Raw genomic sequence first — 16,309 nt, 5'->3', positions numbered from 1 at the left:
GAAACTTGTCAAGGTTAATAAATCCAGATACTAACCTAAAGACATTTGGAAACCATCAGACGATTTTTAAACAGAAGAGTGACACAGTCAAACTTGGGTTTTATATAAATCACCTGGCAGACATGTGGAAAATGGACTTGAGAGGAAGACCATCTAGGAGAGAGGGAGACTGGTGAACCAACTTTTGCAGTATACTAGGGGGGAGATGATGTCTCGATGTAAACTAAAACAGAAGTACAAACAATATAGCTACCAAGGATTTATGAATTCAACAAATAGCTATTAACCTTTCCTAGGTGCTAGGTGCTATGCTCGGGTATTTCACAAGGATCATGTTATTCAGTTGTTATAAAGGGCCTGTGATGTCAGGTGCTGGTATTACAGATGGAAAAGCTGAGGCTTAAAGATGAAGTACCTGCCCCCAAGATTCTCTTAGCCAATAAATGGCCAAACAAAACAAAAACAAAACACACACACAAAAAACACATTAAAACGCAAGTCCCTCCAACAGACTTCAGTAATTTTAACCACTATCCCAATGGCAATAGCCATGGAGAGGGGATACATTCAGGAAAACTGAAGATGTGTAATTATCCAGACTAGACCGTGGACCAGGTTCTGAGACTGAGAAGAATGCACAAAGCTAACCACCACATTTTGAGCCTAGGGTTGTGTCTGGGATAGTGGATGCTGAAGGACTGAGTTTTATCCATATGTGAAAAAAGGGGTTTTTCACATTCATTCCATTTGATGGATTACCTAAGAACCAGTCACTTCCACCCTCTGTGGTTAGTCACTCTCCATCCTTCTTGGCTTGGGCCCCTTGGCCAGTATTTCCAGTGCTGTCCTTTAAAGTTCCTTCATTCACTTTGTCCCCTGACCTTTCACCATACCTACCTTGTCAGCCACTTTCTGGGGAATCAAAGCAGCTGCCTGTTGACCATATGCCAGCTCCTGGAAAGCCACTCAGTGGTGCCTGTAAATATCAGCTGTGTCTGGTGCTCTCACTCCCCCTTATCCTGTTCCCTTTCTCCCATTCCCCTCTCCTCCTGTTTTGGAACTTAGCCCATCTCCTTATTCCCTAAGCAGCCACTTGCTCTCTGCAGGATGACTTTGACACTGACTTTGGGTATCAAGGTCATGCAGGTTGAGGTCTCTCAAGTCAATTGCCCACCTTTACCTGCCTCTCCATTCTTTCCCATTCTCCTCTCTCCACTGAGAGTTCAGAAAAAGAAGTGGTTTCTTTTCCTGTCACCACTGAGCTTTATCAGTTGTGTGCAAATTATTTTCCATGCATTGTTTAAAATTTGTGTGTGGTTCAAATTCAGCTAGTACTTTAAAATTCTTATCTCTACAAAAAAGTAGATTTTTTTTGATGAGCACAGCTTTCACCATCCTGCAGTAAGCCACGAGAAGGGCCACATTTCCTCACCCATGTATCAGGTCAGGAGGAAGTGGGTGAAACTCCAGTCAACTAGATTTTAGCTTTTAAATGATACTTTATCTCCCCATTTCTATGTCTTAGTGAGTTACTGGAAAGAAAAAAAAGTTAAGTAAAAAAAAAAAACAAAAAAAACAAAAACAAAAACCAAGCATCATTGAAATTTCAAACTAGGTTTTTTTTTTTTTTTTTTTTACTGGATACTAAACAAGTTTTAAGATGCCCCCAATTGTTAAGATTTCTTTAAGGGGATGAGGAGGGGGGGAATGAAATGCATGAATGCAAATTGAATCCTGGTTTCCAAAATGTGAATGAAAATGTGGGAACAAGTTGTATCCTCTAAAGAGGACAAAATAGTAAGTTTTCACCCTAGAATTATGCTTCTCCTTACCTAGCTCTTGTAATTAAGCCTAACTTGGACAGTTGATAAAATTCCTCCTCAGGATACTGCGTCCTCTTTCAAAAGTTTTGCTTTATTCTTTGTTTTAGGGGGAAGAAGTATTTGAGACCCAGGATGCCTCTTTCTGTCGTAGGTCAGGAATTGGTTTTGTGCTGTTTTAGCTCCGTGGTCTTAATCAGTTACACAAACAGAGTTTCAGTAAAGATGGAAATACCACAAGGAAAGAAAAGCCCATAACTGAGGAGGCTTTTTTGAATATGGAATAAAACATGAATCTAGACATGAGCAAATGAGAACACGTTTTTCAGTGTTCTACCCCAGTAGGAGTTTAGTGGAAAAAACAATTTACTTGCTCTAAAATGACAGAATATTTCTTTCAGCAAATACCCATATGTGTTAGTGTGTGCACGTTTCTCTTATTAAATGATAAAATCACTGTAGCTCTGGATTTTAGTGTTTTCTTGCTGGAAGCATCCGATTGCACAAATCAAGCCTAAGACCCAGTCTGGACAAAGTATATTCCTGGCTCGCAGGCTCACAGTCGGTGCTGCTATGTGTATGTATGTACTTGTGTATGTATATACGAATACATTTTAATGGCATTTGAAAAGAATGCAAACGTTTTTGTATTTTTCAGCTAATATGCCCATTCCTGTGTTTTACTCCTGTTCCCTGGTCCTCCCTTTGGGTTTCTATGCCAAGGCTGGCTGAGATCACTCTAGTTACAGCTTCCTGTTTAACTTGGATTGTTATTATCTTCCTGGTGAATTATTTTATTAGTTTGGGCATAGGGTTCTGATCTCATGTACCAAACACACAGACACACACGTAGGTGTATACGCAGCAGCACAGGCACACATGCACCCCCCACGTGCAAATATGCAAGCATATCCGTGCACCCATGTGCACACATGCGCGTGCGTGTATGCACATATATGCCTGTGCACCCTTGAGTACATATGTGGGCATTTGCACTCCGTATAAACATACACTTGAACCTACAGGCACACCTGTGTGCACACATGCAGGCAAATGCATGCGTATGTGTAACACACACATATGTACTCATAGACGGGACATCCTTTCCATACCTTTCCCACCTGTAATTTTTCCTTTGCTCCCACTTTTCAATCCCCATTTTCCAAAATCTCGAGACGCTTCAGGTTATGATCTAGCTCACCACTGCTAAGAATATGAAATTTCTTCTGGCAAGGCCTGGATTTGTCTTTTTCAGGATCATTGAACAGTCCTGTGTACCAGGTATGGAAGTTTTCATAACCTGCCTGAGTGGAAGAAACATCAAATTATTGAAGCTTAACCCTAAAGAAACGAGGGTCACCTTGGCCTTGGCTCCCGCCTGGGGCTGTCCGTGTTGTGATAAGTGAGGACATGGACTTGAGAGCTTCACACAGTCTTCTCCCCTATTCCTGGGATGTAATCACATGGAGGGATTTCCATGTGTTTTCTCACACTTTTGTGCCGTAACTTCCTGGTGCAGGATCTTGGTTTTCGTGTTCCAGCACTTCCCCAGTGCTCCAGTGTGCTTTGCATTAGACGGAGGAGAGAGATTATTAACGTTGTTTTTTCTGTTAGGCACCAAGTGTCATGGATCGGGGAGTGGCTTCATTACTCTTCGCAGATCTTATCTCTGCCCTATTCTACTTTTGTTTCATGAATTGAGAAAGGGCATCTCCGGGTCTGATCTCTGCTAAGTATGTGGAAAAGATGAGGAAACGTGAACAAGAGGAGGATTGTCTCTTAGCTGAGTTGCCCAAGTCCTTTAAATCCTACCTTTCTTCTTTTGGGCAGAGTTGGGCCTCCTGGGCCTGTGAGCTCAGAGTTCTGAGATCTGTCCCTATGCAGCCCAACAAGCCACTGCAGTACAGGCCCCTGAACAATAGACAAGTAAGAAGAGCTGGCTTTTGTAACAAAATTACCCAAAGGGAATAAGCTTATTAGGATTTCCTAGCTGGACACGAAACTTCTGCCAGTTCAAATCCTTTAAGATTCTTGGGATATTTTCCCAGTCTTCTGCCTACCACCCTCCATCCTCAGACGCTGTCCCAGAGTTCATGCCACTGGGGTTACCTCTATAGACCTACACTGGAGCCCTACACTCCACACCCTACTACTGTTTGCCCCCCACATGGGTGGGCCTGGGAATACCAGCTTCCAAACGGTGGCTCAACAAGGCCTGAAGTAGTGATGGATGTAATTATAAACTTTGTACTCTTGTTCGTGATCTCTAAATGACATACTCACCGTTTATTGTTAATAGGCCTTTGAGTACTTATTTCATACTCATGGTCATGATGTGGTGACAGGCTCTAAGGATGCCAACATAGCCCCTGACCTCAAAGATCTCATGATCTTAGAAGAAAAAGACCAGAAAATTAATATTACAGAGAATTTGTATAGAAATAGATGGATAGTGATGGATGGATAGTGATGGGGGAGGCTAGGGAAATGATACCAGGAAGGTAGCTGGGTTGGCAGTATGGGCCCAAGGAGATAAACTATCTTAGGAGAAAGAAAAGGGTTCATTAATGTAGTTGGGTTGATAGGTCCAAGCAAAGGGGAAAAAATCGTGTGTGTGTGTGTGTGTGTGTATATATATATTACATATATATAGTACATATATATGTATATGTATGTTGACCACCTGCTTCTTTGAGGATTTTTCAAGAAGTCTGCATCTGGAGGTGGGTAACACATGCTACTTGCAGAGACCCAGATGGAGAAGGGGCTAGAGAGCCATGACAACCCATTTAAATCCAAAATGAGCCACTGAAGGATTTAAAGCAGTAGAATTAAAACATCATTTTCAGTGTTTTGACCCCTAGGATGTTTTGACATTATAGTTATGAGCATAGAAATTTTCAACAAAATTGTACCAAGATTGATGAATACTTACTGAGAATACTTCCTAGGGACAGTACGATTAAGCCAATTTAATTTCTCTATTTCCTATACCTTTCCATATAGAACCCATTTAACCAGAGTAAATGATGGGGTCAGATCTTCTTCGGTGTCAAAACTACAGAGAAGAACAATTCAAAGTAGTAAAAAGAACAGTGGTGAGGTCAAAACTTCCCTTTTTGGTTTCTGTTTTTATATAGGTCATGTAAGCTGCTAAATATAGAATATATTCCTGCCACATTCTAGTATTTGTTTGTGACACATAAGGGATCCACTTTAGTTTAGGGATTCAGTTATTTTAGAATGCTTCCATTACTGGAGAAATTTTTAATTTTCTAATTCCCTCTGAAGTTACTGAACATGTTTCAAATGGGACTTGTAAGAGGGACATTGGAAGTCTAATGATTAGGCACACTGTGCTTGCTGTCATAACACCAAAAGAAGTGGAGCTTGGAGGGAAGGTCTGATCCTTCCAGCCACTGCACACACCCGCGGCCAGCTGCCAGTGTGCGCTAGGAGCCCTTTAAGGCCACTGAGGAACATGATCTCCCATTCATCCCAAATCCCAGCGCAGGCGCACAGGGACATGGAGAGGCCCTTTGTAGTCAAAACAGTGACTCCTGTCATGAAGGCTTGAGAACAAGTCACCTGAGGGTTGATGATGACTGGGAAACTGTATTTTGAAGGATCCCAAGATATCTCTTTAACATTCATGCTCTTTCCAGCAATCTGCTACTCTGTCGACTTCAGCTTTCATCTCCTTGAATACCACCCGGTTCTCATTGTTGTGCCATGTCTGTGAAATGTACATCACTCCCCTGCCTTTCATCTGAGAGTTTATTACCAAGATGCAAGTGTTCATCAGCAATGGGTTAACGTCAGTTGAAATTAACAGCAGTTTCACTCATTGGCTTCTATTGTTAATATTTACATAACTTCCAGATTGTGGCCTTTGGGTAGGGCGATCAATGGAATGCAGAATGAGCCAAGGTCAAGAAGCTCAGAAAGTTGCTTCTTTCCTCTTTTTTAATTAAAAAAAAATTTTTTTTAATTTATGTTTTTAATTAATTAAATGAGTTGAATGGCTTCTAGTTGAAGTGACCAAAGTGAGCTAGAAGGTTTTGTTTTATGTAAGTCTTAGCCATCCAAAGGGGTACTAAGTCCTAGTATCTGAAAGCCGGGTGAGATCAACTTTCTGAGGCAAGCCATTACTGTATCTATAATACAAAAGTCTGAAGGGAAAGAAATCGATTTTCAGTCTTTTTCATTTCCATTATTTTCAAATTTACGTAAAGCCGTCTTCATTCAGATTTTGTACGTTCTCCAGCACTACCAGGACCACACTAACCTGCTTCCTTCAGTTTGACCATCAACTCACTATTTTGAGAGCTTCGTCCTTAACTATAAACTGACGCCTCCTACGTCCTCGGTTTTAAAGTCTCAAAGTGAGATAACTTAGAAACAGGTTGAAGATAATCTTGGATATCCTAAAATAACCTAAGAGTTGTATGTAATTGAATGATTCCTTTGGCACACACTTCATACTCTGAATTTGTGGCCTCTTTGAATGCCTAATTTTCACTAGCATGATACAGTTTTTATACCGTCTATCTTTTTAGAGATTTCATTAATGTTTAAAATATGAAGATATTTTTCTTCTCTTTGAGGAAACCATATTTTCTCTTTCTGGTTGAGAGGATTTCAAGCAAAGGAGAGCGTATGATCTCTGGACTCCTCTCTCAGATCAAAGCTGCATCGTTGACAGACTTGTGCCCTTGAGTTCACCACTCTGAGCCTCAGTGTTTGAATCTGCAAAATGGGGATTAAAATAAAGATTATAATCTCTGGAGGCAAAAACTCTCACAGGTACCACCCCCAAGGGGGCTTTCAGGTAAAGAACTTTGCTCTGACAAACCAGTGTCTTTCAACTTGGAATTCCACTGGACTTGTTCTACGTTTGTCAAATACCCTTACTCTTCCTCTTCTAGGATTTTAGTCCTGCTAATTTGCAAAGGAGTTTTAATTTCAAGTAGGTGACTTCTGAAGCTTTTGCTGTTCGGAAATTCTGGATATCCATGATCCACATATGAATGTGACTTTAGACATACTGTAGAAGTGACTTCCTGAACCAAAGGGACACAGTTTCTTTCACATAACTTGGAGAACTTCAACTCTCTTTGCAGAGTGAAGATCCAGAAAGCCGTCGTCCAGCTTGTCTTGTATAGTTTATTTTTCTGCATGTCCTCGTAATCCATCCTTCTCCCTGTCATGGTAGAACTGGCCCAGCTCCAAAGACCTCACCTGAAGCCATGCGGTGTAAAGAGAACATTTTGGGGCTTACTGTCTGACAAATTGGGTCCTGTGGCTGCACCACTCAGAGAAGAGCTGTTGACCAGGGCTCAGTGTGTGCATCTCTACAACAGGGCAATCACCCCTGTCCTCTCTGCCTACCAGAAATAATGTCTGTTAAAGTGCTTTGAAAAATCTCCTGGGATGCACAAATCCCAGCTGAGCCATTGGTACTAACGAAAAGCCCAGAGCCTACCTAACCCTTGGGGACTAAAAGGGGCTAAAGTCCAATAGGTAATTCAAAGGTTGAGTGAGATTTGATATCTGAATTATTTCATCCATTGTATGGTAAAAAGAATATGGGTTTTCAGGTCATATCATAGAATTCATACAAATTAGAGAGAAACCAATTTCCAAGCACAACAAAGCAAGCTCCACTGAAAGTCTAGTGTGAATCAACAGTTTGGTTTGATTTTTTTTTTTTTTTTTCAAAATTTATCAGTTTTGTGACCTTTGGCATCTCACTCACCGTCCATGAGCTTCAGCTTCCCCGTGGGCACAGCAGTGATAGTAATTTACCAGCTTTTCAGTTCTTGTGTGTGAATTAGAGACCAAATAGGTAAAACAACAAGCAAAATCCTGGAGACACCCAGGCCCCAAAGAAGTGTTGACTCTTGTTTCTAGTTTTTATGTTCTTAAACTCAACTAGACGTCGCACTCCATTCTGGTGTGACAAATTGTTTTTTAGGTACTCACAGGTATGTAAATAAAGGAAGGATGAAAAGAATTCTACCCAAAAAGGCAAGGACAGGTTGAAAATGTACGACTAGAAGAGATGAAAGAAATTATTTGTCGGGTAGGAGATCCCGTTCCTAATCACACATGCACCATCCTTCAAGGTGAATTTGGGGATGGAAACACTTTTTGAGATGAATTGGCCTACACGCTTGTGACGTTCCCACCGGACCAAGTTCTGTTCTCGAGTCCGTACCCTTGGTCTCAATGACTTATCACAAAGGACTAGACAGCTCTTTGGTGACAAGTATGGAGATTTTTAGACAACACTAAGATGTAAGAAAAGTTGCTAAAGGTTGTAGCTCAGAGATTCCTGAAGCACAGAGAGATGCCTTAAACATCTCGAATTTCCTCGGGGAGAGAATGTGTTTCTCAGGAGGTGAAAGGCGAAATGAATGTTTAAAGAACTGAAAGTGAGTGCAGAATGACAGACAAGAAGTAGCCTAAGCCGTGGATGATGTCTGTGCTTCGGGTGAATGGCAAGGAGGAAGTAAAAAATACATAACCAGAATATTTGCGATTAAGTACACCAAAGATCGTCTTTCCAGTAACTTAGCCCATCCTCTAGAAGAGCAGTTCTCAACCAGGGGGTCATTTTGCTCCCGAAGGACTTTGGTGGTATCTGCAGACATTTTTGTTTCACACTACTGGCACCTAGTGGATCAAATCCGGGGACGCTGGTAAGATCCTGCAGTGCCCAGGCCAGCCCTGCCCCCGACAAAGCACTACCCGCTCCAAGATGTCAAGGGTGCCCAGAGTAAGAAACCTCGTTCCGGAACAGCATTCTCCAGACTGCATTCCAATGGCATGCCACGGGTTAAAAACACATTTGAGAGGGGGAGAAAGAAAGGTGCTTGAGGAAGGGAGGTTGTGTGTCCCAGTGAATTCAGGAAGCTCTGTGACCCACAAATGCAAATTGGTTTCTTTGCTACAGAGTGCTTCTGAGTATTTAATAAAAGGAAAGCATTGTCAAAGCCAGTTAAAAAAAAAAAACAAAAAAACTTCAAATTACAAATATTCCGCAAAACATAGTATGTGAAACACTAATCACTTTTTCACATTAATGACTTATTTGTGACTTACACCATGGTATTTATTTGGGAAAAAAAAAAAGGTAGACTTGGTTGACCTTAAATTAACACACACACACACACACACATACACACACACACACAACACAACACAAACATAAAACCTAGCCATGCATATAGAAAAAAAAAATACGAGGGCACAAAAGATTGCATCCTGACAGAGTGTACTTTGTTTTGATGGCCAGGGGCAGTGACGAAGCAAAAGAATGCTCTAGTCCATAGATCCTTCATACCATCTCTAGTAGTAAGAAGGACAAAAGTCTAGCGTCGCATCAATATGCCAGGATGCTAATACAGCCTTTCCCTAGTAGGCATTCAATACATTTGTTGAACTGAATTTATTGTTGATACTTAAGTGATTCTCCGCACTCATGTTTACAAGTGAGTAGTTAGAGCAGATGCTCACATCTGATTACTTTGTGAAGGGATTCTATTCCCTTGCATTTTTTCCTCTGAAATACTGCGCGTATTTATTTTAGCGCATCTCTTTAGAAGATGTATTCAAAAGAGGACGAGATTAATGTGTGCTCCCTGGTTGAATGTGGGGCCATAATTTAAATAGAGGTGTTGGGCTGAGAGTGGAGCTTTTGAATGAAAGTAGAAACCCAGAAGAAAGAAAGGGACAACTCATTATTGTTCACAGACTATATTGAAGCTCTAAGTTCCCCTAGTTACTCGAACGTAATGTGTGTTACTCAAAAGACTGTCTGGAATGAGCTCGATGCAGAAGAGCAAGTAGGGCGTGTGCTGGGCTGGGATGGAGTCTGCAGTCATCTATTACAAATGGCAGTTTATTAGGAAATAGGCCTGTGTATTTAGCATAATAAATCCCTGAATTCTAGTAGCCCAATTGCTTAATTTTCTAGGAGAAAACTTCTATCTCCTCTTCTTTTCTCCTACTTAACATAGTATTAAGGGATTAAAAGCCTTAGGACCTTTTGTCCTTTAGTCATTCATTAGCTTGATGTTATACCTAATCCCCGTTTCCATTTGCAGAAAAGTCAGTTAGTATAATCAGCTATCATTATTTAGCAGGTTTTAAAAGAGGTAATACATCACTTGAAAAGAAGGATGAAAAAAATGAGTGGCTTACTTTTGTATCAAACACAACGAGCGACCTTCTGTATTAGTTTTTCTGTTGCTGGCGAAACAGACGATCGCAGTTAGGGACTTAACAGCAATTTGTTATCTTACAGTTCTATAGGCTGGAAGTCTGGCGCGAGTGAGGCTGGGCTAAATCAGTGTCAACGGGGTTGTGGTCCTTTCTGGAGGTTCTAGTGGAGACTGCCCCTTGTCCGTTCCAGGTTCTAGAGGCTGCCTGCCCTGCTGGGTTCATAGCCCTCTCCTCCACCTTCAAAGATAGCAATGCCGTGTGTCTCTGACCCTTGCCTCCATTGTCCTGTTTCCCTCTGACCACAGCCAGGAAAGTTTCTCCATTTATTAGGGATTCATGGATTCGATTGAGCCCAGCTAGATAATGCAGCCTAATCTCCCCATCTCCAAGACCTCACTCTTAATCACATCTGCAAAGCCCCTTTTTGCCATGGAAGGTAACAGACTCAGAAATTCTAGGGAGTAAGACATGGACATCTTTGGGAGTTCAGAATTATGTCTACCATGACTTATTTCCTCATCTCCAATAGGATTTGAGAGAAATTCCAAATGATTCGCAAAAATCGGAAAAGCATATTTCAAAGTGTATTTAAAACATGAGTCATTACTTCCTCAGCTTTAAAATTAAATTAACCCAGACATGAAATCCTCAGCTCCATTTTTTTTTTTCCTACTCATGCTGTAGAAATAAAATTCCCAAAGATGCTGAGTAGGATTTGTCCCAGGACTAGAGCTAAGTAGAAGTTGGTAGAACATCTCCCGTGTCAACTTCCAGCTGTGAATACCCATGTGTCACCCCATAGCCTGTGTGTCTAGCTCAGTGAAGCTCGCTGTGTCACTTCTGCCTTCCCTTGGGCACTGAATCCTACAAGCAGACAATTACTGGTGTCAGCAAGCATGTGGCCACGGCGGGCTGCGTGATTAGCTGTTAATATTTGGTAAAAGGAATCATTTGAACCCCATCAGTGTACCCATTGGATACAAACTCCCTGTGAGCCTATCAAGCTAGGCTTTCTAATGTGAAAGATGCTGTAGCCAGAATAGAGTATTGCTCATTTTCCATGAAAGCTGTGGAACTGGACCCTTGTTCATTCATGGGTACTTGTTACAGATTTAAAAGGAGGAGGAGGGGCATGTCCGGAAGAGCTCAAAAATCCTCAACTTTTTATCTAATTTCTTGAAAATGTTTCTACTTGGGCCTTAGATCTCTTTCTACGAAATTTCAGAAAATACACGTTTCCATGACGACTAGTCGTGGAGAAATGAGGCAATTTATTGGTAATGAGAGTGCGATAAGGTAGCCAACTACAAAAACCCTCTTTGGAACTAGAACGGTAGTGTTTGATTTCTTTATCCCGGAAGGACTTTAGCAGTGTAATCACTGCGTCTGTCATTAAATACACATGAGGTTGTGTGTTGAGTAATTATGACTCTATTGGCATACTTTTTAAAAATTAAGGCATTTTTGTAGTCAGTGCTTATAAACCACATTTTGCTGTCCTACTCTTGGCTCAGGCCAACTGAGCAAAGAAAAGCATTTGAAAGTGAGCCTTGGCCTGAGGCATATGCTGGTTTTATAAAAAGATCCTTGTATCTGTGGCTTTCCTTATATTCAGCGTGAAATCCAGATGCCCTGCCTGATTGGGCTCCCGCATGCTCATCTCCTGCCACTCTCTGCCTTGATTCCTAGTTCTGTGGTCACACTGGGCTTCTTTCTGTTTCTGGAAAGTGCAAGAGTTCTCCTATCTCTGGATCTTTGTCCTTGCCACTGCTGCTTGCAAAACTCTTCCTCCTCTTCTGCTTCATTCATAAATGTTCTACACACAGCCGCCAGAGGGCGCTTGTTACAGTCTGGATGGCCCCAGCTTCCTCCTTGCCTTCCAAAGGCCTCCCATCTCACTGGGAATACAACTCAAGGTCTTGACATTGACCTCAAAGACCCTCCACAATCTGGCCTCAGTTGCTTCTATGACATCCTCTTCTTCCCACTCTCTCTTGATCACACTTAGATTTTCCCACATCCCTCAAATAGGCTGAATATTCTCCCATCTCTAGACCTCTGCCTTTGCTGTGCCTTATCTTAATGGTCTTCCCCTAGGTACTTGCAAGGCTCCCTCACTCACTTCCCTCATTACTGCTGTACTTTCAGGCTCTGAAACAAGCATTTAGTAGGTGCTCAGTATGTGCTGAATGAAGGAGTGCACAAGAGCAAACATGACTTGTTCACGGAGCCCTTTATTGACAGCCCTATTTTTAGAACTACCTTCATTCTGCAACTCATCACCCTGTTTATTTTCTTGATAGCGTGCATCCTGCATATTTGTGAGTTTTGTGTCTCCCTTTAAAAAGTTACCTCATCAAGGGAAAAAAAAAAAAAAAGCCCATAGGAGCAGGGACCGCCACGGACTCCTCTGTTGTGTCTTTAGCACTTCATACAATAATGCCACATAATTGGGATTTGATCCTTTTTTGAAAAAGTCTGAAAGAAAACAAGCCTTTATTTACCAAAATTGGATCCATACCCCACCAGGCAGGAACTTGAATATGATGTAAAAGGCGGTGTCCGAGGAGGCTGTAAATTTCAGCGTTAATACTCACTAAGGGATAAATATGTGAATTCCGCTGCCCTCTTGACTCTGTGCAGTGGGCAGTACCTGCTTGATCAGGAACGAGTTTCCAGAGTACTTTGTCATTTACCCCAGACAGTCGTTGCCGTGAGACCAGAGATAGAGTCCTTTCTTCTTGTCCATTCTTGCTTTATAGATCTCACTGCATCTTAGATCAGTAAATATGAGTACAAATACCAAGTTCTGCACTCAGCATACTTGTTCATCTTCAGTGTGACTTACCTTCCTCTCTAGCAGTCAATTGAAAAAGACTTTGAGGGTAAAAGTTTTTCCATTCACTTGCTGTGTGACTTTGGGCAAGTTTCTTAACCTCTCTGAATCTCATCATCTTATGAATCAGGATTCTTTAAAAACAAAAATGAAAACAAACATCTGGGGCACCTGGGTGATTCAGTTGGTTGAGCATCTGACTGTTGGTTTCGGCTCAGGTCATGATCTCAGGGCCCTGAAACCTGGCCCGCATTGGGCTCCATGCTCAGCATGGAGTGTGCTTGAGATTCTCTCCCTCTCCCTCTGCCCCTCCCCCCACTCGCCTGTTGTCTGTCTGTCTCTCTCTCTCTCAAAATCTTTAAAAAAAAAAAAACAAGAAACCTCTACTCCCTAAGGTTCTCATTAATTCATGTAATAAGTATTTTATGGAACACCTGTTATGGTCCAGGCATTACCCAAGTGCTAGAGGAAGAGTGATGATTGAGGCAAATAAGATGCATTTCTTCATGTAGCTTTTGGTCTCTTGGGGGGTGACAGACAGTAAAGCAGGAAGGAGATAAGAAATTTGGTAAGATATTTCCAGTGAGTGAGAAGTGTTTTCAAAGAAAAAAACGCGGAATGATGGAACAGGAAAGAGGTGTGCCCATAGGAGAGAGAGGAAGAACTTCAGGTGGAATTATCAGGGAAGACTTCCCTTTGTGCTGAGGCCTCAATGCTGAGAAGAATCAGGCATACAAAGATCCCGTGGAATAATGTTCCAGCCAAGGGTAACTGTAAGGTGTGTGTTTCAGGGGGACGGGGGGACAGGGAGCTAACTGAACCTGGGAAAGCAAAACCACAGGTCAAGTGGGACTAACTACTCTACTTCCTGAAACCTATGTGAATGAGAAGCTCTGAAGGTCTTCTTTGGCAATCTTTAAATAATTCTGTTTTCATCAACCTGGCATGTCGATTTGCTCCCCCAGTGAACACTGACTGGTGATTGTATTATGGCTCATGCTGGATGGTTGTTAATTACCACCGCTGTTGTGGATTTTGCAGGCTAAATACCTCTGGTACCTGTACATGGTTTCATCTGCGCAAAAACTGTTGTCCAGACTCCCATGCTTCCTCCTGGCGTTCCCACAGCAGCTGCACAATGAGGTCTTTGCAAATGCAAATCGGACCCATTGCTCCCTGCTGGCACATTTTTGCTTGGCCTCCCAGGACTTTGAGTGGTCCAGGGCCTGCTTTCTGAGCCTTATTTACCTTTCTGAGTACCTCTCTTACCGCTGCTTACCAGCACCCTGAATGCAGTCCTTTCCTCAGGGAAGCCTTGCTCTCTTTCTCTCATGCAGTAGCTTTTGCCTGAAATGCCCTTCCTCCACCCAACTTCACCCCCTCTGCTTCTTCCTGACTCACATTCACTCATCCTTAAGTCCCAGCCTAAGGCCTCTCCCACGGGCTGCGGGCTGCGTTCTCTGTCAGCCCATCACCGTGTCTGGGAATGTGCCTCCCCGAGTGCCCGACAACCTCTGTCTGTATCGGAATGATTCTCCATTCTCGACTGCTAGCTCATGGGAGCAGGCGGTAGGGCTATGTCCTCCTCTAAATCCCCAAGGCCAGACACACTGCATGGCACAGAGCAAGTATACTCGGGAAGCCTTTTTTTTATTTAAAAGGTGCCTTTATATCACATACCTCTGAAAAACTGGTAGATTAACTCCTCACTACTTGAAGTCTAGTTTCATGATCTACAAGCAAAAAGTTGCTTTGATGAGCCCAGTATTCAGAAGTAATAGCAGAGCGACTTCTTTCCTTTCTTTGCTCTTCCTTTCCCTTTTTCTTCCTTTTTTGAAAAAATAGAGTCAAATTCTAAAAATCTCTGCCAATACTGCGCCTTTCATTCTGTGAGCTTGCTGATGACCACGGACGCCTCTAACGGTCTCAAACTCCCCTAGCTTCAATTTTATCCTGTAGAATTGATTGCGTTGAATTTCTGCTGTTAGTCATTAATTGAAAGAATATGTCTTCATGATGGGTTAATAAATACGTTTTATTGAAGAAATCCCAGCTGTGCCAATGCAAAATTTGTATGTTTTAAATTTTAAGTGGTTCGCCCAAAAGGAAACCTCGAACTCTACCCGAAGTCAAGCTTGTAGACTCAGTAATAAATCCATTGATTTCTTGACATTGCTTTTTGTGTATCTTGCTGAAGCTCCCACAGGCGTCTCCTGAGTGCCACCTGAATCCCACCTGAATCAAAGACTAGGTCATAGATCTGCAATTTATTGACTGGGGCGGGGAAGTGGAGAGGTTCCCAACGCTTGAAATACAGATACATGTTTGTTCGTATCCTCCTTGATTCTGAGACTTTTCAATGTCACTCGACAAGATTTGAATTCAGATTACTGTAGCTTGTCATGAACACATTTTGTGCCCCTGAATGGTGCTGCATACTCACTTTTTACCAGGATCTTGTTTTGAGGCTATGCGCACGCACTTAGCTTATCTGGCCTCGACTCGTGGGCTGTGTCAACATTCTGGCTCCAGGTAGCATGCCAGGTAACAGTTTTAAACCTAGATGACTTGGAAAGAAGACTGAGTTGGCGCGTGGGATTAGGCCAGTGCTGTGATGCAAGCCTTCTGCGCACACGGTTTCTATTCCTATAATTCTTTTCCTCCACTCGATTTCATCCCCCACCCCTCCTTTTTGGCAAGGTTTATCTCCAGAAGGCTGAGGAAGATGAAGTTAAGCTGCCTCACTTGATTTAATCAAGAATTGTCAGCCCTGCTTGTTTCGGAGCATTGGATGGGGCTTCTTAATTTTAGATGGAGTGGCCGAGCGGGAGTGTGCTCCGTTTTGTGTTTCATCTACAGCCCAGAAGCCTGGAGCTCTGTTGGCCTGTGCACCACCAGCATCCCCAACAAAAATGAGCCCCAGCTCCATTCCTGGGACAGTGTAGGTGGAAACCACAAAGGCTCCTGGGAATGTCCAACCCCTTCAACTTGAGGAGATCTCAATAAAATCGATGCAGCCAAGGCCAGGCTGACCATATGAGAGAGCCAGGCAGTTCCCAGGAAGAGATACTTGTCATGGTGGAGTGTAGACATCATCAAGAAAGCAAACGCGTCCCATTTTAACGGGTATCTCAGTTTGGCAGCATCTTTTCAGGGACAACCCCACTTTGTTTTGTTTACTTTTTGTGTTTACTTTGTTTACTTTTTTTTTTTTTCCTATAGCAAAAGCATCATCGAAAGAAAACGAGGCGCCACTTTCCACCTCTAAGTAGCCTCTTGGTATTCCTGAAAGGGACCTCCTCCTCTCCCTTCCTCTCCCACATGGGCTTCTTGTCCAGGTGTTGATGCTGAAGCATATTGAATGCTGACTTCCAAGCCCTTAACTCTCTAATTTCACTAATTTCTAAAATAAAAAGACCTATTA

At 42.4% G+C, this 16,309-nt stretch overlaps 1 protein-coding gene across 1 annotated transcript in view; it reads left to right on the top strand.

The window, feature by feature from the left end:
• The window catches only part of TENM2 (teneurin transmembrane protein 2), a 905,304-nt gene that overhangs the window by 393,945 nt on the left and 495,050 nt on the right, over window positions 1-16,309 (top strand). The window lies entirely within an intron of this gene.

The sequence above is a fragment of the Ursus maritimus genome, unplaced genomic scaffold, assembly GCF_017311325.1.
Source record: "Ursus maritimus isolate PB19 unplaced genomic scaffold, ASM1731132v1 scaffold_15, whole genome shotgun sequence".
Lineage (NCBI taxonomy): Eukaryota > Metazoa > Chordata > Mammalia > Carnivora > Ursidae > Ursus > Ursus maritimus.
The sequence above is the reverse complement of the archived record's forward strand: the minus strand, read 5'-3'. Positions and strand labels throughout refer to the sequence as shown.